The sequence below is a fragment of the Balaenoptera borealis genome, assembly GCF_965194805.1.
Source record: "Balaenoptera borealis genome assembly, chromosome: 11".
In the NCBI taxonomy this organism is placed as follows: Eukaryota; Metazoa; Chordata; class Mammalia; order Artiodactyla; family Balaenopteridae; genus Balaenoptera; species Balaenoptera borealis.
In genome coordinates, this window is record NC_138868.1 from 111,306,076 (window position 1) to 111,332,346 (window position 26,271).

General features: G+C 46.6%; 1 protein-coding gene and 1 long non-coding RNA gene across 3 annotated transcripts in view; one reads left to right on the top strand and one right to left on the bottom strand.

The window, feature by feature from the left end:
- LOC309605340 overlaps positions 1 to 21,040 on the top strand; it is a 28,449-nt gene extending 7,409 nt beyond the window's left edge. The window contains exons 2-3 of the long non-coding RNA XR_014231345.1: positions 10,507 to 10,651; positions 11,175 to 21,040. This is a non-coding gene — a long non-coding RNA (uncharacterized lncRNA). The remainder of the gene's footprint in view (positions 1 to 10,506; positions 10,652 to 11,174) is intronic.
- Positions 1 to 26,271, bottom strand: part of OPCML (opioid binding protein/cell adhesion molecule like) — a 1,243,265-nt gene that overhangs the window by 1,134,104 nt on the left and 82,890 nt on the right. The gene's annotated exons all lie outside the window — the stretch shown is intronic.

Here is a 26,271-nt window from a genome sequence, read left to right on the forward strand (position 1 = left end):
CGACGTGGGCGTGGAGGTGGCTGGGGAGGAGATTAAACACAGATGTGCCCCAGTCAGAAGGCTCTCAGCTCCCCACACCAGGGAACCCTGACCCAAGGGAGAACGGGTCAAAAGCACAAACTCCCAAGTGCTGGGAATTCAGCAGAGAACGTGTCCTGGGTTTGAGATGCCAACAGTTCTTGTTTTAAAGCCCATGTGTGTACAGCAAAGGAAGAGGAAACGATAAAGTAATAAGAGCTAATTTAACACCATTTCACAGATGAGGAAACTGAGGCACAAAGCTGGTTAGTGGAGGAACCCATATTCAAACCAGGCAGGTACGCCAGAATCCATGCGATACCCACGGCACCGCCTGCCCCTCGAGATGAGGCATCTGTGTCCACATGCGAACACCTGCTCACATATACCTCGGTGGGCTTGTGTAAAATCACACACCTGAGGAAGCTGGAAACGTCTGTGAAGACCAAATCCTGCCCCCTCGCTGTGCACTGAAGAAAGGAGAAAAATCTCCATTTCGCCTGCTGCATGGAAGACACCTGTGATGCTGGACATCAAAGATGGCCCTTCCGCCAAGCAGAGCAGTCAGGGAATAAAACCAGGGCCGGCCCCCGTCAGACGGAGCAGACACAGTGCAAATTCCAACGGCCCCCGTGACCAAGGGAAATGAGCCCCCCACGGCTGGCCTCCCGCTCCCCAACCAGGGCCGTGGCGGTGTGAGGGGAAGGCACCGAGCGTGGCTGGGGTCCACACTGGCCCTTTCCGTGGCCCCGCTGTCCCCTCCCCATCGGGGTGTCTTGACTGTCCCAACCTCCGTGATACAAGAAGGGACGTGCCAGGCTTTTTAAATACAGAATCTCCGTGCTGTACACCTGCAACCAATACAATAGTCTAAGTCAGCTCTACCTCCCTAAAACAATAAGAGTAAATCAACAAACGAATAAATACAACACAGCAGGTGGACCTCATTCCTGAATACAGAAAAATAAAGTTTCATCAGCAAGAGGCCTTTTCTGGCAAACACAGAGCCTGCAGATGGCCGGGCGTGATCCAGCGGCCTGGGCTTCAGCGCTCTGTGCCGAGCCGATGGTCAGGCCTCCTGCTGCCCTCCCTACGCCTGCTTGTCAGATGCTCCCCAGCAGAGATGACCATTCCCTCGGGAGCTAGACCCGCCGGCAGGAGCTCCACGCACCTCACGCTAAAGGCTTCAAGCTCTTCCAGGGTCCAGACACAGCTGATCACCCTGACGTGAGGGGGAGGGGTCCGGGCCTCCACAATGGCCCTCCACCTCACCCTCACGCACAACCACTGGGCCCCGGTGAGGTGCCCAGGTGGGGTGCCCAGGTGGGGCCTGGGGACGGGAACTCCTCCCCCAACCCGCTCCCTCCCGGGTCACGATGCCGCCAGCAGTGCTGGGCTGTGTCAAGAAGCATCGCAGCAGGAAGAGCTGTACGGTCTGAAGGCTGGGGGCCCAGGACTACGGGCGTGTCTGGCGAGAGCTCCCTTCTGGTCAGTGTGCATCATTAGAAATTAACCCTATCCCCAAGGGCCCTTCCCATCCAACTAGAATGCGAGCAAAGCCAGCCTGCTGTTAGGACGCACTCAAATCTCCACAGCCCTCGAGTGGCAAAGGGTATAATTCCCACTTCTGTCAAAATGCCAGACGAGTGGGGCAGGGCCTGGCCGTCTGATTCCCACACAGCCACTGCCCTTGGATGAGACACCCCACATGGGGAAAGGGAGGAGCGGGGACAGGGACTTCCTGAGTGGGCAGGTCACCACCCCAGTACTAACCAAATTGACCAATCTGGTCCTCGGCCCCCAGACAGAATCCTCCATCACAAGAGTTACAAAACATCTGAGGGACCTGCACGATTCGTAGCAACCTCCAGGAATGGAGAGCCCTTGGTAGCCCATGTCCATAGTTTCTCAAAGGGCGTCCTGACATCCATTCCCTTTGAGTAGGAGCTGTAGCCACCCAGATGGTCTGCTTTCTAACATTTACAGACCCACTCAACCCCGGGTGCAGAGTGAACGAGAAGCAGCCTGACTTTCGTCGCAGAGGGTTGGCGATTTAGGAACGTGACAGCTGGCTTGTGTTCAGGATAGGCTTTCTTTACCTCTCAGCAGCTCCCCACCCCTAAGCCAACATGTGGGACAGTTTATGGCATGTCAACTCATTTAATACTGCCATAAAGAAACCCATGAAATGCTGATGCTCCAATAAAGCCCTGACAACTCATATCTAAAGCTCCTTTATTTCTTCCAGATGCCACATCAAACGTGAAATCAACCAACCTCTCAGAAGGCCAAGCCCTGCACTGCCTTTCTCCAGGAAAAGGTCATGTCCCACTCAACAATGGATGTGCAGAGAGATGAAGGATGAAGGATGTCAAGAAACCAAAACAAACTGACCAGAAATAATTTTCCATGTGTGGCTCTGTAGGTATGTGTGTACTTGTTGAATCAGGATTGGCAGGGGCTGGGGTGGGTATAGGCAGAAGAAGCGGCAAGGTTGAAGAGATAGTGCCCGGGCACAGAGCCATGCTTCCTGGGATTCTGGGTCCCAATGATCGTCCAAAACTGTATCTTACCTGCTCCTTTCCCCCCCTTTCTGTAAAATGGATAGAAAGCTTGATAGGATGCAAGTCAGAGTCCTGCCAATCACAAGTCTACATTCTCAACTCAGCACTAAAAATTTAGGAATTTGTATTACCCGCCTGCTGCTCGAATTTCTTCCTGTCTAAGCTCTGTCTGCTCATGGAAAAGGAAGTCTAAAGTCCACCCTTCCTCCATGTCACCCAGCTCTGACTCCAATCAGATGAAGAGGTGTCTCTGCACCCAGCTTCCCTCCAAGTGTCTTTACACAGCCCATGACTCAGCGCCAGCATCCTTCGGTCCCTGTCTCTCAAGATGCTTTATGGGGATAAATAACCCTGTTAACAGAGACAAATAACAACAGGAGAAAGGATAAATGAAGAAGTATGAGGCTCAGACATGAAAGGAGATGGAAGCCAATGAGGTAGAAACACACAATAAGGTGATCGCAGGCAGCAAAAATGACCAAGAAGGCTATGATCCCAACATGGAATCATAGAATTCCAGCCCCTGCAACTAAGCTCAGAGGGGCAAGGGCACCAAAGGTTAGGACACTAGGGCCTCCCTCAGTCCTGGAACCAAGACGGTAACATGATGGAGTGGAGTGAACAAGGGCTCAGGGGTCAGACAAGCCCAAGGCTGCACACAAGTCCTACCCCGGCCAGCGTAATGTCTAAACCCCTTTGCCGCGCCATGCTTCTAGAACCCTCGTGATGGTATCAGGACGCTGGGGAGAGAACTGACTCTGTGCAAGTGAGCCCAGTTCCCAGATGTATGTGAGTCACGAGAATCAGAGACTTCATGAAACAGGCGTGCTGGAAGACAGAAGATACGGGGGCAGTCGTCAATCCGCCCGCTCCACCAACTCTCTCGATGCCACTCTGCCTGCTGACTTCTTCCCCGTGAGCTGACTGTCACTCTGATTTCACGACGTCACGTGGAACCACATCTCCTGCCTCTCCTGCTCACCTCCTCACCGTCTTCCTCTTCCTTACTTTGTACACTCCATGCTTTTGTGGTGGCCCGCCTCCAGGGTGAGCCCGCCCCTAGTACCCACATCCTCATGTGGTCCTCTCCCCTCCTGAAGGAACGCGGCTGGCCTGTGTAAACCAGGAGGGCATGGCAGCCATGCCGGGGGGACCTCTGCTTTGCTCTCTCAGATCACTCGCTCCGGGGGACTCCAGCTGCCGTGCTGTGAGGACACTCGTGAAGCAACAGTAAGGGGAGGGGGGCCCATGAGGCAAGGAACGGAGGCCTCCTATGAACAGAGTATGGGAATAAGCCGTCTTGGAAATAGATCTCTAGCCCCGATCAAGCCTTCAGATGACAACAGCCTGACTGCCACGTCCCGGAGAGACTCCAGCCGCAGCCACCAGCTAGGCCACTCCAGGACTCCCGACTTGCACAAACAGTGTGACATAATAACCTTATACTGTTTTGAACCATTCAATTTTGGGGTAATTTGTCAAACAGAAATAGAAAACAAATACAACCTCCCATTGTATGTTTCGGCCTCTGACCACCATTCCCTGGCCATACGACACTAGGATCCCCAAGTTTGTACATTTTTCTCCAGGACAGATTTTTCAGGACTTGGACCATGGCTTCCATTGACTGGACACTTCTGTCCCACTCAACTTGATCATTCCATCAAGACCAAATTTCTTTCCTACAAACAGACTCACTCCAGAAGCCCTTACATTTGATTAATGCTATGCTGTATAGTTTTTCTTTTTGGGGTGGGGGATTTTCAAACCAGTATCTACTTCAACTTTTTATCGTAATTTTGTAAGGTAGGAAAGGAATAATGTTAGTCCCATTTTACAGATGAGGAAATTGAGGCCCAATGCATTTAAATACTGAGCTGCACAAAGACACAGCTACTTTGTGGCAGAACTACGATTGGAAACCAGGTCTTTTTCCACTGCCTCTTCGAGAAAGACAAATCAAATATCCAGTGATCCGACCTTTAGGACTAGGCATCTAAGTAATTCAATGTGGCCTCAACTGCCACACAGTTTTGTAAAGGCAGAGCCCTCACAGACATGCCAGTAAGAAAAATGAGCTGCTACCAATCACACCAGGTATCTGCTGCCCTGTGGGAAAGCACCACAAAGTTTAGCACCTTCACACAACAAGGCGTTATCATCTCTCTTGCCTCTGGGGTTTGACGGGCTCAGCCTGGAAGTTCTCGCCTGAGGTCCATCAGGCTGCTGGTTGAGGCTGCAGTCATGCGAGACCTCGTCACTCACGTGTCTGCTGCCTGGTGGGGAGGCTTGAACAGCTGGAACTGGCTGAGAACCTCTCCCTCTGTGCAGCCTCTCCACGTGTGGCTTTTTCTTCTTTACAGCCTGGCCATCTTAGGGGAGTCAAACCTATCATGTCGGGCCTGAATTCTTCCATGTGTTCCAAGAGCAAGTCTTCTAAGAGGCTCAAGCAGAAGCTGCAAGTCTTTTCCTGGTGTGACCTCAGGAGTCCCAGGATGTCCCTTCGAGCACATCCTATCAGTTAAGCAAGTCACTAAGGCCAGTACAAGTTCAAGGGAACGTGGCAGCACTCTCCGCTTCAAGGCCCGCCTAAAGGCAGGCACACAGGAAAGGAAGGCGGTGACAAGGTGACCCTCAGCATCTCTGCCGCTAACAATCACAGGCCAGCCTTGGGCCCAAACAATTCAGCCCTCCTTCATGAAAAATATACTCGCCCCCTCCCAAGGCCAATAAACTTTTATCCCACTGCAGAAACAGCTCAAAACCCAGGATCTTAACATCTAAGTTAGGTTCAGGTGCAAAGGAGCCTCCTTTGGAACAGCTCCTTGAGTGCATTTTCTTTTGATCTGACTCCTATGAAATAAATAGTGTTCTGCCCAACGACCCACCCAGCCCTGACATGTACCCGAGACAGGCATGGGATAACTGCAACATACCCTACTGCTCCGATGGAAGAGAAGACAGTGGTACATAGCAGTCACTGTTTCACAGCAATTCTGAAATGCTGTTGGGCACATGTTGCTAGTTCCTCGGTTAGGGTCCAGCCCTGTTCCCAGAAAATGATTCTCATTCTTTCCTTGGGGCTTTTGGTTCATACCTTGAATTTTATTTTCTTTCCATAAGAAATGGTCCTAGTTTTAAACTGAAGCCTCTTCATTTTCCTCCCGCTCGTAGAAGCTTGACAGTCTAAAGACCTTTTCTATACTGTCTCTGTTCCTGTTAGTCCCAGCTGACATAATTCCTTTAAAAAATCTGTAGTCTTCCTGTATACCAAATTATAAGCCATTCACTGATGCAAAAGCCATAGCCCCTTTTTCTTTCTGAGATGGTCCCTTTTCTCTTTCATCCATTGGCCTCAGAGCCCAGATACTGTGGAATGGGGCTCTTAAGGTCCTTAGATGCCTTTTGTCTGCTTTAAGGGTCTACAAGGTAGTCCCTTCAGATTTTTTTCTGGCAAATCTAGTCTAAGAGACACAGATTTAATATTCTTAGAAGCCTTACTAGTATGCATGCCCTTAACTCTTCATGAAGTCTCAACAAAAGGTCTTATAGCTTTGAGACTTTTACTCTGAAACCATAATTTATTCATAATGCCCTAGATTTTAATCTCTTCCCTGAGGGCATTTCTAGTTTGAGAAGATTTTGCTGGGAGAGACTGAGGATGAGAAATAATTGTATTTTTGAACCTAGTAAGCCAGGGTTCATTTACATGTCTTAGAAATTCTGCTTGAAACTACATGGTTCCTTCTTCAGCTCCTCTCCACTCATACTTTATAACAGGCAGCTAGAAGCAGCCAGTTGGCACCTTTTACATTCTGCCTGCAAATCTCTCTGGCCAGATCCATGTGTTCACTGGGTACTCTTCCTCTCTTCCACATTATCACAGCTGATGGTGCCATCAAAATTCCTACCATATACGTAATACATATATAAAACAAGTGCTCCTTTTTCTTTAACCTCCAGCAACATTTTCTTCTCTGTCTTTCAAGCCCTCACCAATGGTCTCGTTGAAGTCTTTCCAGATTTTGCTAACAGAATTTTTGTGGCTATTCCAACTTCCACCTCAATCACTTGTCCAAAAGCAAATGCCACATTCTTTCAGCTTATGTTATAGCAGCACCTCACTTCTAGGTACCAAATTCTGTTCCAGTTATCAACTTCTGCTTTATAAACTACCCGACTTCAAGACTTACCATAAAGCTACAGTCATTAGCACAATGTGGTAAAAACTAGAAAACTCCTAGAACATAACATAGGAGAAAACCTAGATGACTGTGGGTATGGTGATGACTTTTTAGAAACAACACCGAAGTCAGGATTCGTGAAAGAAATAACTGATAAGCTGGACTTCCCTAAAATTAAACACCCCTGCTCTGCAGAGGACACTGTCAAGAGAAGATAAACCACAGACAGGAGAAAATATTTCCAAAAGACACCTCTGATGTCAGAAATATACAAAGAACTCTTAAAACCCAAGAATAAAATAGCAAACAACCAGGTTTAAAAATGAGCCAAGACCTTAACAGACACCTCACCAAATAAGATGTACAGATAACAAATAAGCACATGAAAAGATGCTCCATGTGGTATGGTACCAGAGAAATACAGATTTTACAAGCTATGAGATACTACTACACACTTATGAGAACGGCCAAAATCCAGAACACTGACAGCACCAAATGCTGACGAGGATGTGGAGCAACAGCAACGCTCATTTACTGCTGGTGGGAACGCAAAGTGGGACGAACACTTCGGAAGACAGTTTGCAGGTTTCTTACGAAACCAAACATACTCACACCATACAATCCAGCAGTCACGCTCCTCAGTATTTACCCACAGGAGTTGAAAATTATAGCCACACAAAAACTTGCAATGGATATTTATAGCAGCTTTATTCAAAACTGCCAAAACTAAGAAGCAACCAAGATGCCCTTCAGTGGGTGAATGAAGAAATAAAGGATGGTACATCCAGACAATGGACTGTCATTCAGCACTAAAAAGAAATGAGCTATAAAGCCATGAAAAGACAGGGAGGAACCTTAAATGCATATTACTAAGTGGAAGAAGTCAGTCTGAAAAGTCTGCATACTGTGTGATTCCAACTATATGGCATTCTAGAAAAAGCAAAACTAAGGAAACAATAAGTAGATTAGTGATTGCCAGGAGTTTGGGGAGGGAAAGGGATGAACAGGTGGAGCACAGAGGATTTTCAGGGCTGTGAAAATAATACCGTAAAGAAGAACGATACCATAGTGATCCATGTTATTACACGTTTATCCAAACGTATAGAATGTACAACACCAAGACGTAACTACACCAAGACGTAACTATATAGACTTGCAGTGCCTATGACGCGCCAGTGTCTGCCCATCAGTGTGACAAACACTCCACCTGGTGGGGGTGCCGACAACGGGGGAGGCTGTGCATGTGTGGGGCAGGGCGTGTATGGGAATCTCTGCACCTTCCCCTCAAAAGTAAAGTTTATAAACAATCATCCCACAGCTCAGTGACTTAATATACTCTTCTCTCTCACGGTCTGAGAGGATTCATCTGCGTAGCTGTCGTGGGTGGACCTCTCACGTGGCTGCAGTGAGAGGGCGACGGGGCCATCTCAGCCTCTCCTCACGCTGTCCTTAGCACAGAGGACCGGAATCCCTAAGGTTTGCTGGGCACCGTTCTCCCTCTGTGCAGCTTCTCCACATGGCTCTATGGGCTTCCTCAGACCATGGTGGTCTCGGGGTAACTGGGCCTTACCTGACGGGTGGCTGCTTCCCGCAGAGGGAGCACAGGTCCGGACGAACCGCCACACCGCAGTCCACACTCTCTCGCTCCACACCACCCTTAGTGTCACGGTGTCTTTTTCACAATGTCCCATGCCAACACCAACAATACAAAACAAAGGGGAAACCCCATGGTTCATTTATTAACTAGTTACCAGCTGACAAATGGATAAGTTATTTCCTAATAACTTAGCTGTTTAAAAAAAACTTAAACTGAAAGACAATATACTTTTATTTCATTCTTACTAATGGCACACACACACCCCTGGGGCACCACACAACTTCTCAAACCTTGAACCAGATCAGAATCAGATTGGATGCAACCACATGCATTACCACATGCATTCATGCCACAATGATCTGGATACAATACTTGCAGTTTTTTAATCATGTAAACACCAAAAACCAAGGCTTGCAAAGATACGAAATCACCAAAATGAATGTAACATGCTATTGAAACTGTGAACTATCTTGAACCAGGAGTTTTTACAGCATCTGATAGATGTCCAAGTATTTTCCTCCAAAATTTCAAATAAACTGCAGTGTCCCCGGCTGCAGCACCCCAAGGTGCCTCGGCTCAGAGTTTGGGAACCACTGTGACACACCAATCAAATCCTGAAACTAGATGGGGAATCTGAGGAAACAGTTTTCACTGAATGCCATCTTTAACTTCCCCTCCGTATCTACCCAATAGATGGCCAGGCAAACAAGGACTCTAGATTTGGCTTGGCCCAGCAGAAGTAAGACACGCAAGCAGAATCGGGGTAAAGTGTGGGTCCATAGGAGTAATTCTAAAACACGCTAAAGAAGTCACTGTTTATTTGCAGGCCATTTAGTGTTAAGCGCTTGCACCTTTGAATTTCTATACCCATAATTTGCAACACTTTGCTTAGAAATCTCCTCAGTGAAACATCTAAGTTCATCAATTACAATATCTACTTCCTACAAAAACACTAGAAAACAATTTGGCCCAAGGTCTTTGCCACTTTATAACATGGATCGCCCTTCCTCCAATTCCCAGTGCCAAGTTCCTCATTTCCTTCTGAGACGTCACCAGAATCGCCTTTCAGGTCCCACATCCCTCTGATAACCTCTTCAAGGCAATCTTGGCTTTCTCTAAGTTTGTGCCTCAATACTTGCCCAGCCTCTACCCATCACCCAGTCCCAAGGCCACTTCCTCACTTTCAGGTATTCGTTGCAGCAGCACCCCATTTGTAGGGACCAAAATCTGTCTTAGTTTCCTAGTGCTACTGTAACAAATCACCACAGACCAGGTGCCTTCAACAACAGAAGTTTATTTTCTCACGGTTCTAGAGGCTGGAAGTCCAAGATCAAGGTGCTGGTAGGTTGTGTTTCTCCTGAGGCCTCTCAGTGTGGCTCACAGGTGGCCACCTTTCCTCTGTGCCTACACCCTTCTGGGGTCTTGTCCTCTTCTTATAGGGACACCAGCCCTGTGGGAATCGGGTCCCCCCTTGTGACATCATTTAACCTAATTAACTCTGTAAAGGCGGTATCTCCAAATGCAGTCACTTAGAGGTTTGAGGCTTCAACATATGGAATTCAGGGAGAAGCAATTCAGTCCATAATAGAAATATACTGGGGGTGGGGGTGCCCTGCGTCATTTCCTTCAGATTTTTCTTTTGAAGCACAGTCTCTTAAATTTTCATATATTGCCTTCTGAGGGTCCTTGAACTCCAGAAATTGCATGGAAAAATATCATGTGTATGAACTTTTCCAGAGAGGGGGTCTATATTCACTGTTCTAAATGCTATATGCACCATGGAAAGATTTTTAAAAGATGCCAAGTCCCCTACACAGAGGCTCTAATTTAATCCCTGCTGGGTGAGTGTCAGGAATGGATATTTTGTAACATTCTCCATTTGATTCTATTGTGCAGTCAGGACTAGGAATCACTGGTCTGATTGACTGACTGATTGATTGGAATGATAAATAATCTTCGTTTATGCACAGTACTTTCACATGTCTCAAAGTTTACACAATAATCATGTTGTTTTATAATCAGAAAAAAATTTTTAAGGAAGAAAAAAATTTACTGTCTTTAATCCTTAAAAAAAGACGAAAGTCCTGAAGCAGCCCGGCTGTGAGGTTACACCATCATGTCTTACTTTCCTCCCTTCTCTTAGACTTCCTACTTAAATTGTGGTCTGAAGACCGGTACCATCTGCATTACCTGGAAACTTATTAGAACTGGGGAATCTCAACTCACACACGCAGACCTGCAGAACCTACAGAACCTGCAGTTAGGAAGGTCCACAGGTGATTTGCAAGGTATGGCAATTAAAGTTTGAGAAGCACCTGTTTATAGTCTTCCTCACATCATGAAAGAGAACCGGAACCACAAAATTTTCAAAACCACCGAGGACATTTTGTTCAGTACGTGCTATTAGGAGAGCTTACGCAGCAGTCCTTGCGCCTTTCTTTGGTGTGGGGTCTGTACTATTTTAGAGACAAAGTCATATCAGGACCAACTGCAAACAATTAATCCATAAAGTAACAGCACAAGGAATTACCCCCTGGCTCAACCCACAGATGACCTATTATTCATCACTGCAACCATTACAGATAATGGCTCAATGATCAGCTGCAGCTGGTCTACACAGCATTCACCTTAAAACACCCCAACAGCCCTTAGTAAAGAAGACAGTACCTGGGTTGTGTAAATATTGAAAAAATGAAAAGAGAGAAAGGTCTGGAGTGAAGGAGAGTGGGAGAAGGTGGGAGAAATGGGAGGGGAAGAGAAGCATGTTATTTCACTTTCCTGAACATGAGAATCTCAATCCTAATCCCCCAGACTTTCGGGTCCTAATCTTCGACGTCCACCACGGATCTCCCGTTACCCCAATGGTTATTCTGAATAAATAAGGATGTGACTAGATCGGGAATGAGGAGCTGGAACAAGAAGAAACTCCTGTGAAGGATAAACTACCTGATAAATGTTCTGGGTAAGTTACTGGATGAATTTCACTGGATAAATTACTCTGTAATGATAATATTCATACAATTTTCTGCCTTTTAAAAAATTAATTTTTAAACTTAGTTCATCCACTAAGTCACCAAATTTGGATGTGTATTTTTAACTACTATGAAATGTTTGTATGGAAGTAAAGGTAGAGTGGCTTTAGTTTGAGTTTTATATATTTGCAAAAGTCAAGAAACATTTACCCAGTCTTCTGCACCCAGTCACTCCTTCAGAGGTATCTCGTTCATTCTCTCTCTCTATTTATCTGCCATGCTCATCACAACTCATGGACATGGGTCCTAGACTAGCAGTCGAGGGCTCTGGGAAGTTATCTGAACCTACCCTTGCCTTTCAGAGCTTGTAATCAAGCAGAAATGGCAGATGGACCAGAAATGATACTAAATAAATAAATGAACAGCTTTAACAGCTGAGTATGTAGACAATACAGTCCTATGAATATCAAAAAAGATTTTCTTTCATCATGAACTTTACAAAGTATCACCATTAAGATTCTCGTCTTAGGGGTGTTCATCTCTGACCACCAATACACGAATTTTGAAATCAAACATGCCTTTTCATAAAGTAATAGAAAACATTTGGGGTTATTCACTACCATCAGTATTTGAACAAGGATAACATGTATCTATCCAACAACTATCTATTGAGTATATAATATGAGCCAATAAGTATATTAATCTTTCTATGTTTCACCTTTTTACATTCTTTTATTTTCCAACTTTCTGTGATCTTACATTTGAGGCACTTCTCTTACAGTAGCATATATCCCATCTGGCAATTTTAGTATTTCACTTGCAATATTTAGTCCATTGACATTGAATGTAATTACTGAAAGATGTAAATTACTGTCTATTAGATTTATTTCTCTTTTTTAGTGAAGTATAGTTGATTTACAATATTGTGCTAGTTTCAGTTCAGCAAAGTAATTCAGTTACATCCTTTTCAGATTAGATTCATTATAAGTTATTACAAGTTACTGAATATAGTTCCCTGTGCTATGCAGCAAATCCTTGTAGATTACTGTTTATTTCTATTTGACAGAACCGTTTATGTTCTTTTCTCCCCTTTCTTGCCTTTTTCTTTTTAATTAATATTTGATTATTTGGTTAATTTTCTTTTTATTATTTTGCCTTTCCCCTCTATTAGTTTATTAGTTATCCTTCTTTTGGAAGTTATCCTAGAGATTACAACATACATCTTTAACTACATTCTGATGGAAATTATTAGTGCTAGCACTTTTCTTCAATGCTAGAACCCTAGAATGTCTTAAATCTATTATCTCCCCTCCCAAATTTTGTGTTTTAATTGACATGTATTTTCATTCTACATTTATTTTAAACCCCACAAGACAAAACATTACTATTGTCTTGTACAGGTAATATTTATTTATATTTATCCACACATTAATGCTTTATATTATCATTCTTTATTTATTCTTGTATTTGCTCTCTTATATCTGGGGTTATTTGTCATCTGTGTGAAGAAATCCTTTCAGTAATTTTTTTAGTGAACCTTTGCTGGCTACAAATTCTCTCAGATTTTGTTAATGTTTTTTGGGTTTTTTTTTTACATTTGGTAGTGTATATATGGAACTTCATTTTTATTTATTTATCCACTTTTGGCTGTGTTGGGTCTTTGCTGCTGCGTGGGCTTTCTTTAGTTGCAGCAAGTGGGGGCTACTCTTCGTTGCGGTGCGCGGGCTCCTCATGGCGGTGGCTTCTCTTGTTGTGGAGCACAGGCTCTAGGCGCGTGGGCCTCAGCAGTTGTGGCATGCGGGCTCAGCAGCTGCAGCTCGCGGGCTCTAGAACGCAGGCTCAGCAGTTGTGGCGCACGGGCTTAGCTGCTCCGTGGCATGTGGGATCTTCCCAGACCAGGGCTCGAACCCGTGTCCCCTGCATTGGCAGGCAGATTCGTAACCACTGCACCACCAGGGAAGCCCTGTTTGTTAATGTTTTTATTTAATTTTTGAAGAATAATTTTGCTAGATACATCATTCTAGGTTGACAGGGTTATTTGGGGGTTTGTTTGTTATTCTGGAATATTAACGATGTTTTATTGTTTTCTGTCTCCCCTTGTTTCTGTTGAAAAAGTCAGATATTTGTCTTCTTGTTGCTCCTTTAAAGGTGATGTGTATTTTTCCTTTGCTCTTAAGATTTTCATTTTGTCTTTAACTTTCTACAGATTTACTGTGTTGAGCCTAGGTTTCTTTATATATTTATCCTGTTCATAGATTCTTGAATTTGTGATTTGCTGTGTTTCATCAGTTTGGAAAAATCATCAAATATTCAAATAATTTTCTAACTCATCCTAGTTCTCTTCTACTTCTGGAATTACAGCTACATTATTTTAGATTCACTGTGTCTGATGCGTACCTTAACCTCTTTTCTGTATTTTCATATTTTTTCCCCTCTGTGCTTCAGTCTGTATGTTTTCTATTGACCTGTATTCTTTTCTTCTGCTTAAATCTAATGTTAAACCTACCTACTGAATTCTTAATTTCAGCAATTGTACTTTTTAGTTCTAGAATTCATTTTTTTAAATTTTATATTATAGATTCTCATTTTAAAATAGTATGAAATTCACAAGAAGTTGCAAAAATTAGAGTTCCCATATACCTGATAATGTCTTATATTACCAAATACATTATCAAAACCAGACAATGATACTGTTTAAAATTAAATTCCAAGTTCTCTATTGAAATTTTACTTTTGTTCCTCTTTTCTTCTGTTTTCCTGAATATTTTAATCATAATTATTCTAAGTTCTTGTCTGATAAAGACCTAGAGGTGACTTGAATATTGGAATTTCCTATTATCTGTTGTTGGGTTTTTTCCTCTTGGCTTTCAGCCCTGTTTCTTGGCATGCCTGACAATACTTTACTGACTGTATGACACCAAAAATAATAAGTTGTAGCAGCTCTAAATGATGTCATACTCTTCCTGAGAGGGCTTACCCTTTCCTCTGCTCAGGCAGAGTGTGGATCTGGACCCTAACACATCCCTTTAAGGAGGGGTCACAGTTTGGGTCAGGCTCTACCCACCTCTGGTTGCTCTTTGGAGGCTCCAGTTGAGAGCCTGGGATTTTCACCAGGTACTAGTCACACTGGTACACCTTCGACTCTAATTCTTGTCTCCTTTATATTATAAGATGATCAAAGGCTGTGTTCTGTTTTTCAAAGGTTTTATGCTAAGGTTTCATGGTCTCCTGAAATCTGAGACTCTGGCACATGTCTTGAGCAAAAACTGGCAAAGTTTTAGGCTCAATTCTCCAGATTTCCTTTCTGATCCAGGCCCTTCAAATGTCTAATTTTTGTCTCTCCAGCCCCAGAAGACTTGCCAAAACCTCTTCTTGTTTCTGTGCATCTCAGCAGTGGTCCTCTGCCTGAGACCTGCATCTGAATCCTCAGTCCCTTGTTTTCAGCCCAGAATCAGCAAATATTCCGAGGGAAAAAGAGCTGCTGAATGCACCCCTGAGGTTTCCCGTTTGAGGTATTTAGGACCTCCAGTCCTGGATGCCTTGGTACATTTCTGATGTGTTCAAATAGATGTTTTTCACTTGACATTTTTACTTGTCCTCAGAGAGAGCGCTGGTCTACTACAACGTAACCTATTAATCCAGAGGATCTGGAAATCCAGAATTGCCTGCCTCTAGATCTTAGACTTTGATGGGTGTCGGGAAGAGAAAGGCAGACAATAAACAACAAACAAAAATTAAAGAAGATAATTTCAGAGGACGATAAAGGCTCTGATGGAAATAAACAAGATGGAGTGAACATTACATCTTACATCTGAGGGAAGTACATCTTACAAGGTGCCCTGACATGTTGTTATGGGCTGAATGTTTGTGTCTCCCCAAAATTCGTATGTTGAAACCTAATTCCCAATGTGATGGTGTTTGGAGGCGGGGCCTTTGGGGGGTAATTAGGGCATGAGTGGGATTAGTGCTCTCATGAGAGACCCCAGAGAGCTCCCACACCCCTTCCTCCATGTGAGGACACAGGAGGAAGACGGCTATGACCCAGGAAGCAGGTCCTCACCAGACCCTGAATCTGCCGGACCTTGATCTTGGACTTCCAGCCTCCAAAACTATGAGAAATAAATTTGTGTTGTTTATAAGCCACCCAGTCTATGGTATTCTGTTACAGGAGCCCAAATTTACTATGACACTGATTAAAACTCACAAAGAAAAGTTCTTCTTACCCGCATTGTGTGGATGAGAACATGGTAATCTTTGGGGCACAGCTGTTCTTCACCCTCCAGCAGTCAGACCAGGCTGGGGAAACCTCGGGTAACAAGGCAGCAGGGAAACAGCACTAAATCTGGCCCACAGCCATTAGAGGTTACACGTCTCAGCACGAAGGCCCCTCACTAACCCAAGTAAGAACAGAGAGAAGGTCTTCTGAGACGTCCCCATTATGTGCACTTAGAGCCTGCTAGGCAAGAGGCCGCAGGAGGCCGCTTCCCGGATCTGCCTTGAGCAGTCAAGGGAGCCATCTGTTCCGAAGGCCACTGGGCTGCCATAACTCATGGGCCCCCTAATTCAGATGAGCTGGGGATGCTGGGCCCTGGAAATGAGCTTTCCCCACCACCGCACTGCGCTCGGCTCTCAGCCTTCCATCATTTCCAAAGCATTAAGCAGCCCGCAGCTCGAGAATCCTGCCGCTGGGTGACATCTGTAACATCCGACATCATTTGGAAGACGGGGCAAGGGTAAAAAGAGCACTTTTTTGATCGGGGACACAAACAATGCTGAGGAAGAAATTAAGTTAATAGGCTTTTCTTTTCCTAAATGGATTTGCAGGATGTGGCTTCCCAGCTGGGCTGCTGTGAGGAGACCTAGTTCAGGGAGCTGACGAGGTAACTCTGCATGGGTGACACTTAGGTGTGAGGTGCTGCGCAGAGTGAGGGACACAGGAGACCTCGGCCGTCAGGATGCACTGTTGACCTCAAGAGCAGGGGAGACGCGGGGCGCAGCTTCACCGTGCTCTCGGGGGCTCTGGGTGTCACAACAAACCGAAGGGGACAGACGCTGGGTGTCTGTCCAGGAGGGAAAGCCCCTCATCTCCAGAGATCTTCACCTAGATCTCGCAAAGCTGCAGAGGCCCCTCTCCTGCCAAGAGCCTCCCCGACGTCCTTCTCCGTACTCTGTCCGCTTGGCGGGATTCAGGAAGCCTGTGCTCAGTGCCTTGTCTCCCCAGCTCAGCCTCCACACGAGGAAAAGTAAAAGGAATCAAGAGCCTCAGCTTCTCTCCAAAACTTACAGAACCTGCTACGAGCCCTTTGGCAAGAACAAAAGGTCCCAGGCCTTCTTGCCTCTGGCTCTGTGCACAGAGTGGTGCCGAGGGCAGACACTCCATGGAAACCTTCCAAGGATTCCCAGGTCTACCACAGAGGTGCTGGGATTTGGGCCTTGTAAGAGGGACTGCTTACGAGCATCAGGACCCAACCTCCAGCCCATGCCCCCAAACCAGCCTCAGCTGTGTGAATGGAGAGGCTCAACCCAGAGTAGGCACTGGGAAAGAACAAGACATTGAAACGTCTCTGAGTGCATGGTCATCTCAGCAAGAGCGGATGTACACTAGGCTGAGAGTTAGAATTCTAGGATGCTGGGCCTCACAGGGGACTTAAACTTTCAGGGTCAACTAGGGATGAGTCCTTTTACAGATGAGGACGCTATTTCCCCACACTGCACACAACTGTGCCCTGATGCAAGGAGATGAACTCTGTAAGGACTGAGAGCACATGGGTTTGATCATCACGATACCTCCAGTGTCCAGCAAGAACCAGCACACAGTAGGTGCCTACTGTGTGCAGAAACTGTATCAAGTCCCATGCGGTACAGAGAGATGGACAGAGTACAGACCCAGCCAATGTGGAACATACCACCTAGTTGCAGTGGGGGGGGGGTGCGCAGGCACATGACAGGAACCTACAAAGCCCTGCTGTCTGTGCTTTCAGAAATCTATAGGTGAGGTGCCTGGCAGAGAATCCAGGGGAAACAACACATAATGCTGCCAGTGGCCTTCCAATAACCTAGCACCTAATACACCAGCGTCGGCCTGGAGAATACAGTGACAGTGAATGAGATGCAGGCCCTGCCCTAAAAGAGCTTCCTATCCAGTGCGAAGACCATCTGCGAAGTGGTAATTCCAACACACTGCAGTAGATGATGCCGTTGAGTACATACAGGCACATGGGAGCACACGGGAAGGGCATGACCCCGGCTACGAGGAGCGGGAAAGGCTTCCAGCGGACATGACGCAGAGGTTGAAATGAACGGTGAGTACAGTTTAGCCCAGTGAAGGAGGGATGCGGGTGGGAAAAGACATCCTGGGCAGAAGGCAGAGCAGGGCTAGAGCCTGATGTGTTCACTTTCAGGGGAAGGACAGCAAGATACTTTCCAGGGGAGGGGGCCTCTGACTATAAGTCAGACTTTGTCCATAAGATGCTACGTCGTTTGTCCAGTCTTCTTATTTTTTTTAAGATAATAATTTCTTTGCTTTATTTATTTATTTATAAATAAATGTGTTGGGTCTTAGTTGCGGCATGTGGGCTCTTCGATGTAGCGTGCGGGCTTCTCTCTAGTTGTGGCGTGCAGTTTTTCTCTCCCTAGTTGTGGCAAGTGGGCTCCAGAGCACATGGGCTCTGTAGTTTGCGGCTCACGGGCTCTCTAGTTGAGGCATGAGAGCTCAGAAGTTGTGGCACGCGGGCTTAGCTGCCCTGTGGCATGTGGGATCTTAGTTCCCCGACCAGGGATCAAACCTGCGTCCCCTGCATTGGAAGGCGGATTCTTTCCCACTGGACCCGCCAGGGAAGTCCCTCTCCAGGCTTGAGAACAGTCAGAACCCACTGGAAATTTTTAAACGATGGAATAAAACAATCAGGCTTTTGTTTAGATCCTCCAAACACGGATGAAGGGAGTGAAATAGGGCCCAACTGCCAAGCGTGGCTTCCCGTTTGGGGGTTGCTGGAATAATACAGATGGAAAATAATAATGCATATGAATTCCATAGCAATCATGTGATTTTTTTTTTTTTGGTTTCTAATTCTACAATTAAAAATTTGACCAAAATTGACAATGGTCTGAGATAACATGGGAGTAGCAATGCAAAAATAATAAGTGGATGCAGTTGGCAGAAACTGCTAATTGATTACACGGAGGGGACGGAGAATAGGAAAGAGTAAAGTGGACTTGGGTTTCCGCCTTGAGCGGATGAACTGTGCCTTTGCTGCTGGAGCAGAAAAGAAGAACCAAGCCGGAGGGTGAGATGTTGCAGGCAGGCAGCTCTGGGTCTAGAGGTCAAAGCGAGGTTTCTCCGGAAGAGGAGGAAACAAGAAAACAGCTGGAAAACTGCGTTTCCTGTGAGTCTCGTATGACACAGTGGCTAAAATCTCTTCTTCTCCTTTGCCACACACGTGAAGGAAGATACAGACGAGGGAGAAACTGATGGGGCTCGCTGCTCAAGACGAGCGCGTCCTGGGAACATCTGCACACCATCCTCACAATGCCCAAGCCCCCTGCTCCACTGCAGATGTGACGGATGAAGGCAGAGGGCGGGCCGGGTAGACAACCAGCACTAGAAAAGGCTCGCGCACACAGAGGACATCCCCGCTGCCAGGGCTGTCCGGGGAGGATTCCCCTGCAGACCCATCCCCAGCTGCCTTCAATGCAAAGACAGAAAGAAAAGGAGCACAGGCGAGTCTGGCAGATCCGATAAAGATGGATGGAAGGAAGCAAGACAAAGGCACCTGCCGGCACCGTGTCAGCTCCAACCACCAGCACAAAAACAAACTCATTAATTATCCGCCGGCCCGGGCTGAAATGCCCCAGTGCAAACACTCCCCACCCAGCTCCCAGCGAGACACACAGCCCCGAGGTGCACATGCCACGGCTCCTGCTGCTGACGGAGGCCCAGAACCATCTTCCCCAGAGGACACAGCAGGCCCTTAATAAATATGTACTGAGTACATGACTGAGCAAGGAGTGGTAACCGAGAAGAGATCCGGTTGAGCTTACTTGGTTACAAGCGAGGGAACCCACATCGAGCTGACTCCAGCAAAGGGGAATTCTGGGATAGGATATTGGGTCCTCAGGTTGCAAATATGCAAAAACCTTCAGAGGCAGCTTTAGATGTCTAAGAGGCAAGAAAGTAGGAGTGGTCCTGTGATAGAAACAGGCTGGTCTAATGCAAGTGTGTTTAAGCTCTTTGTTACTCAGCTCAAGATTCAAATTCAAGAGAAGTTAGAGGATGAAGAGTCCTCGCTTAACAGCTCTCATGGGCTGTTGTCCATGGGAAAGAAGGACAGGGCAGGGCTGCAAGGAAGGAGGCCGAAGCTAAGACGCCCATGACTCTTACGAATAATGTTTTAGAGACACAATTAGGGTTCCTCGATGTAGGGTTGAAGGTTTGTGTAGGAGGGAGACAAGGCCAGGACGACACCAGGGTTGGTCTAAATGAACGGTTGACTCATTTCTCCCCTGGGCACATGCTGACTCTCTGTACAAAGGTCACCTGGACTTTACATCGCATAAGGGACATCGGTAGGAATGCAGACACACAGAAAACAATAGCAATTGACAAGCCACTGAAAGACAGATCAGATGATGATTCTTTAACCATCAAAAAGGTCTTGAGAGTGACTCAGTAACTGTCTTTATTAAAGATTAAGATTTTACAAAGAATTTTTTCTGTTCCTCTTTTCTAAGACTTAAAGAGAATCATCAGGTTTAAATAAAATGTGAAGAATTTAGAATCCATCGTGGGATGTGAGCATTTAAAACAGGGCCTGTGTCTTATTCTTTTAAACATATCCTGTGTCTCGTGCTATACTCCATGGAGAGGAGCAACCAGAAGCACGCAATTCAGACTCGGAGAAGTCAGGACTTCCTCCCTTGCTGCCCAGGTGACCCTGAATAAGTCATTTCCCTGAGCCTGAGTTTCCTGTCTGTGTACTGAGTCTAGCAACTTCAGACAATGGTTGCTTGGTTTTAAGAGGCTCCTGTATGTAAAGCACTGAAAACAATTCTGGGTGTATAATGACTCAATAAATGACAACTGAGATTCAGTAAATATCTGTTAATTTTCATAATGATTTTCTTAAGGCAAAAGTATACTAGGTAATAAAATCTTTTTTTAAAACGTATCACAGAAACTGGTCTTTTTCTGGCATTTGAATAAAGAACTCAGACCTTCCTGGTGTGATTTAATTGAAGTCCCACCTGAAGGCAAGGACATGAGGTAAACAGCGTCTTCTCCTCCCCGCTCTCCTCGGATGCCCCCACCCAGCCCAGGGAAACCAGCCTCCTGCCCCCTGCCTAGAGCATCTCATAGCCTTTTCAGAAGGGAAATCAGACGGCTGGGGCTGGGTCACATTCCGTAGCTGCTGCCCGAGTGGAGGAGCTGCCCGAGTCCCCCAGCTCCTTCTGTCTGACCTACTGTGGTCCCCAAACACAGGCTGCCCGTGCAGGGGCTCATGGATGCACGGCGGCAGGGGCGGCGGGTAAAATGAAACATAGACAATCCGTGAAAAACTGTAAGTCAAGCAAGGAGGCAATGAGCAGACATCAAAATTCTCGAGATGTCCCGCACTGTCTGGCAGAATCCATCACTTGCTGACTTGGCAGGAGATTCATCCAACGTTGTAAGCCCTGATTTTCCTGAAAATTCGAGAGCTTCCAGATAAGCTCTGCTTGCACACCTGCCGTCAGCATCCTGCAAGGGCCCCCGCCAGTCACGCGCTCCTCAAGCCTTGACCTTCGGCAGCATCATCATCACCATCACCACCGCCCTGCAACTCAACACCCTCAGTCAAGGCTCCTGTCGGGTTCTCACCCACAGCAGCCCCCCTTCATCTTCTTCAGACAGGGGCACCTTGAAAGAAGTTAATCACTCCTCTTTCTGAGGAAACAATGTCAGCGTCTTGGTGCGCTGGCTGTCCCTGCAGAGCCAGAAGAGGATGAAGGGGACTCACAAAGACAGACACTGTCCACAGCAGTCAAATCCGATGCACGGAAGCGTCGGGAACCAGCGACTGAACAAGCCCATGGGGAGGATCCGTGAGAGTCAGCGAGGAGGCGGAGAGGGAACGGACAGGCCAGAGACGAGGCAACCGCAGACCACTCGGTGAGGAGACGCCTCTGCCGCCCCAGCGTGAGCGACTGCTACTTGGAGCAACAGGTATTTCCCCACAAACGCCGAGTGAAACGGAAAACAAAGGGACCACACAGGCCTTTTAAGGAATGTTAGGTTTGAGTTTTAAAAATTATTTGCTAAACCCCATGATAAGCTGCAAGTAATCATGTTTTTTAAAATACTAATACTACTGTATAACAAGCTGCTTTATCCTCCGCTCTCGGTAACCTGTCACCAGGAACCAGGTTCAATTTCCACTTCCCTCTGAAGCCTCCCAAGGAATTCTGAAGACACTTGTAAACCTCCCACCTTTGTAATTTCTTGTTTACACCTCTTTATTCCTGTCTCTTCCACTTCACGTGGCTCCCCACACCCATCATGCCTCCACTGAACCGTGATTTCCTGGAAAATAGATGTGGGTCTTAGTCATGGTCATATCCCTCTCACACATGATAAAGTCTGCCTCAAGAAATGTTTATCCAACGGAAGAATAAACAGATTGACAGGACACATTCAAATAGCCCAGAACCAAAGGTATTTGAGCTGCCTGTGTGGAAAAGGCTAGAAGGAGTGTGCTCCCTTCACTGCTTCAGAGCCAGTGGACCCCAGCCCTCCGTCAACTGAAAAAATATGCACAACTTAAAGTTGAGAGTTATGTTTTATTTGGCGGACAAAACTGAGGCCTTAAGTCCAGGACAGAGCATCTCAGATAACTCTGAGAAACTGCTCCAAAGAGGCAAGGTGGGTGTCAGGATATGTAGGAGCTTTTGCAATAGAGACCAGGTAGTTGGAACATCAAAAGAAGAATGTTAATTAAAGAAAACCAGATATCTCAGGTTAAGGAATTTAGTGCTTTTCTATGTACGGGAAGATGCAAGAGTCTGGGCTCACTGACATCATTCCTTTGATGTGCACCTCAGCCATCTGGGGCCAGTGTCCTGTGCTTTCTCATCCTCAGTCTCCTCAGGTGCACCATGGTGGGGTGGGTATGTGTGTGTGTGGTTGCAGTGGCTGAGAGCTCGATGGGGGCGTCATGTTCTACCCTGAGTTCCCTGAGGGCTCACTGGGGAGGCTGTAATGGGATGGCTTAATGGCCGCAACATCCTTTGTTTACTGATACGGCAGCGATAGTTTTCATCCACACCTCCGAACAGAAGCCACTCTCCTCTGTGGGAGCCCTTTCCCGGGGCAGCTACTTTCCATGTTTAATAAGAAAACTAGGAAATCTAAACTGCGGAGTCAGTTCAAATCCGACGGCCACCTGGGACTGGAGAAGCAGGAACAGCACCAATGCTGTGGTTTGACATCCTTTCCTTCAAGTGAAAACATCTTCACTCCACACTGCAACCTTCCCGCCTAAACTCCCCAGAAAACCAACTTTCAAGGGAAGGTCTACCAGCAACGACCCAAGGGAGATGTTTGTGAAAACACCACCGTTCCCAGCCCGGACCTCAGGAAAGGGAGCCCAGGATGCCCCTTCTCAACGTGTGCCTCAAGAGGCTCTAATGAATGCTAAACCTGAGGATCACTGCCCTAAGCATACGGGGCCAAGAAACGAAGGAGGAGGAAAGGAAGAGAGGGAGGGGAGGAGGAGCAGGAGATGGAGGAGGTGCCTTTGGAGGAGGAGGAGATGGCCGAGGAGGAAAGGAAGAGCTTGCCACGTGCCAGGTGCTGCCCAAGACAACGCCAGGTCCTTGTTAACACAGATAAAAACACAGATGCTGATATCTGAAAGTTAAAGTGTGAAAAAAATAAATTACCAAAATATTGACTGGATAAATACTAACAATAATAACATCTGGTAGTTATAACAATATAAAAATAGACTTGATGACAAAGAACATCAAGAGTGTGAACTTCTTAGGCACAGGAATTGCTGAATCTCACGAAAAGACGCTGTATGGAAATAGAAAGAATAGAGGCAGGGTGATGGTTAAACCTGGATTAAATCAAATGGAAGGTTTGGCCTCAAAGTCTGCCCTCTTTCAACCACTAAACTAAAAGTCCTCTTTAAGTCTGATGTTCTGTGATCATCAGCATCAGGAGAAACACTGAGCACAAAGTCAGTGACCCGGGGTAAGTTCTGGCTCTGCCCACCAGCTGTGTCTCCTTAGACAAGTCACGTGAATCCCTGGGTCCCAGTTTCCCCGAGTTTGTTTGAACTGGGAAAGAACTGTGCAGATGCAATACATCCTATTTTCACAATTAGTTCCCTTTCTGTGTTCCACAATGTGAATAAATGCGTGCAGAAGCTTTAAACATTACATGTGATCAAAAGCATGATATGGATACAAAATATTGTAAGGATAATGTAGCTAACATTTACTGAGTGCTAGTTGTGTGTCAGAAACTGTGCCAAGTGTTTTAAAGGTGTGGACTTGTCGCTGTTTTAGCAACCCTATGAGGAAGATTCTATCACGATCTTCATTTTACAAGCAAAAAACCTGAAGCACAGAAAGGCTAAGGAACTCTCCCAAGCTCACACAGCTAGTAAGTGACAGAACTGGAATCTGAACCAAGGCAACTGGATTTCAGAGTCCAGAGCCTGCTCTCCTAATCACAGCACCGTAAGAAGCGGGTTTCACGATCAGCTCTTCCTCATGTACGAATCAGGAAAGCACGTTCAAAGACTAGTTCCGACTCTGGCATTTTCCCTTCATCTTCCTGGCGTAGCTTCCTCCTCAAGCCAGCCATCCTACTGCTTGACCAGTTCACGACACACGGTTTTTACTAGCATCCCCTCACCCAACAAGGCTTGACGGCACCAATGCAGAATCCACCCCGTGTGCTGGGGCGGGCGTCAGTCCCCTCAGCCTCACACACCCTTCCAGCTGCTGCCTCGTTTCTGCTCTGGGCTTCACAGCTTGCTTCCTGAAAGCATCTTCTCTGTATTAGCACCTCCGAAAGGTTACCTGTGGGCTCCACCGTTTTCAAATTTAATGGAGATTTTTCAACTGTGTTGTGCAGCATTTGATACTATTGGCAACTCCACCTTCAAATTTCTGTCCTCCCTGACTTGTGTGACCTCGTCCCCCTTGGCTCTCTGGGTTCTGGGGATCAGCGTGTCTCCTTCGTGCCCATCTCTTAAATGCCCACGTTCCCCGGGGTCTCCCCACTCACGTGCTCTCCGCTCTCCTGGAACATCTCACCTGCTCTTACACTTTCAACCACTCGTATTTTCCAAGTCTGACTCTCTAGAGCATCAGACCAACGTGAACGACTACTTCCTGGACCTCTCCACTGGGATGCCGCCCGGGTCCCTCAGATTCCAGAGCTCCTAGGAAGAAACAGCCATGCTCCCCCTTCTCCAAACTCCTCTCCTCCCGAGTCCACCATGCCAGTGACCTGGGGATCACTCCTCCTCCCCCTCATGCTCTCCTACACGCAACCTGCCTTCCTGTCTCATCAACTCTGCTTCCTTAATATGTCGGGAATCGGCCGCCTCTTCCCCACCTGCTCAGTCACTGCCCATCAAACACAAAAGTCTTGCCCTTTTCCTGTGCAATCTCCATTTTTCTAAAATGTAAACACATTAAGGTCGACTGCTTAAAGCCCTTCCATGGCACGCCACTGCTTTCGGATAATTTTGACCCCCTCCCTGGGTGGGCATTCTAAGCGAGGAAGTTCTTAATTTGGCCCCTGCCTTCCTCTCTCCAGTGGAACCCCTCAGCACTCCGCTCTGCCGCATGGACCCCAAAGAATCAAACAGAACTACTTGCAAGGCACCATTCTCTTTCACGAACCTTTAAAAAATGCTCCCGCAAATCGAGACCACCCTCGCTTTTCCATTTTGCTAATTCCTGCTCTTTAAGTCTTAACCCAAACTGTACCGCTTCCAGGAAGCTTCCGGGAACTCCTTTCTCCTCCTCCAGAGGAGGTCAGAAGTCCCAGCTCTTTACTTCACATGATACGATTTCTTCTCTGCATTATAATCCGGATCGTGGCCTTTGTCCCTCACTAGAACAGGAGGTCCTTCAGAGATCAGTTTAGAAATTCTTTTTCCTCTATATTCCCTGCAAGTACCATGTCACCTGCACATAGAAGACATTCAATGTGCACTGGCTGAAAGAATGAATGAAGAAATGACATAACAAAGAGAAGCGTTTGGGCACAGCTCCCAAAGCAGGAGATACTGTGCCCGGCACCCAGGTTTCTCCACCATGTACAGTTGCTCGTACAGCACAACGCAGAGCTATTTACTTTTCCCTAAAAATATAAACTCTCTCCAAAGCTGTGTTTGTGGAAAGTCTGCAATGAAAGAAGCACTTGTTTAAATAGAAAGGTCTCAGGCAATTAGCAAACACGGGACAAATCCAAGACCCACTCGCTTTCCCAGGGCTTTGTGTTTGCAGTTAGATGTATGGAAAAGCTGGTGCAGAATGAGATTCCTTCTTCACAGAAAAGAAAACATGTTATTTAAATAGCAATGCCTCTCACCACCAAGGCTGCAGTCTAGAAAATGAGAGTCTGGATTTATTGCAAAAAAGTAACCCTTGGAGGCTGGGTCAAGAATGGGGGCAAGGATCCCCTGGATTTCCATTCACTCCTACAAGAAAGCCTTTTTCCCAGATAGAATAGAAGACAAAGATCCAGGTTTGCAGGCAAGTGTTGAAGGACCTAATACATCTCTGATGGACAGGACAGAGGGGAGACGAGAGGGTGACAGAACCGGTACAGGGTGCCCGTGTCCACGTGTGAAGCTGTGTGTGTGAAATGCCCACACCTCAACCTTCTCCCCCTCATGTCCTTTCCAGTGAAAGCGAGTGGGCCTCGGGGGGCG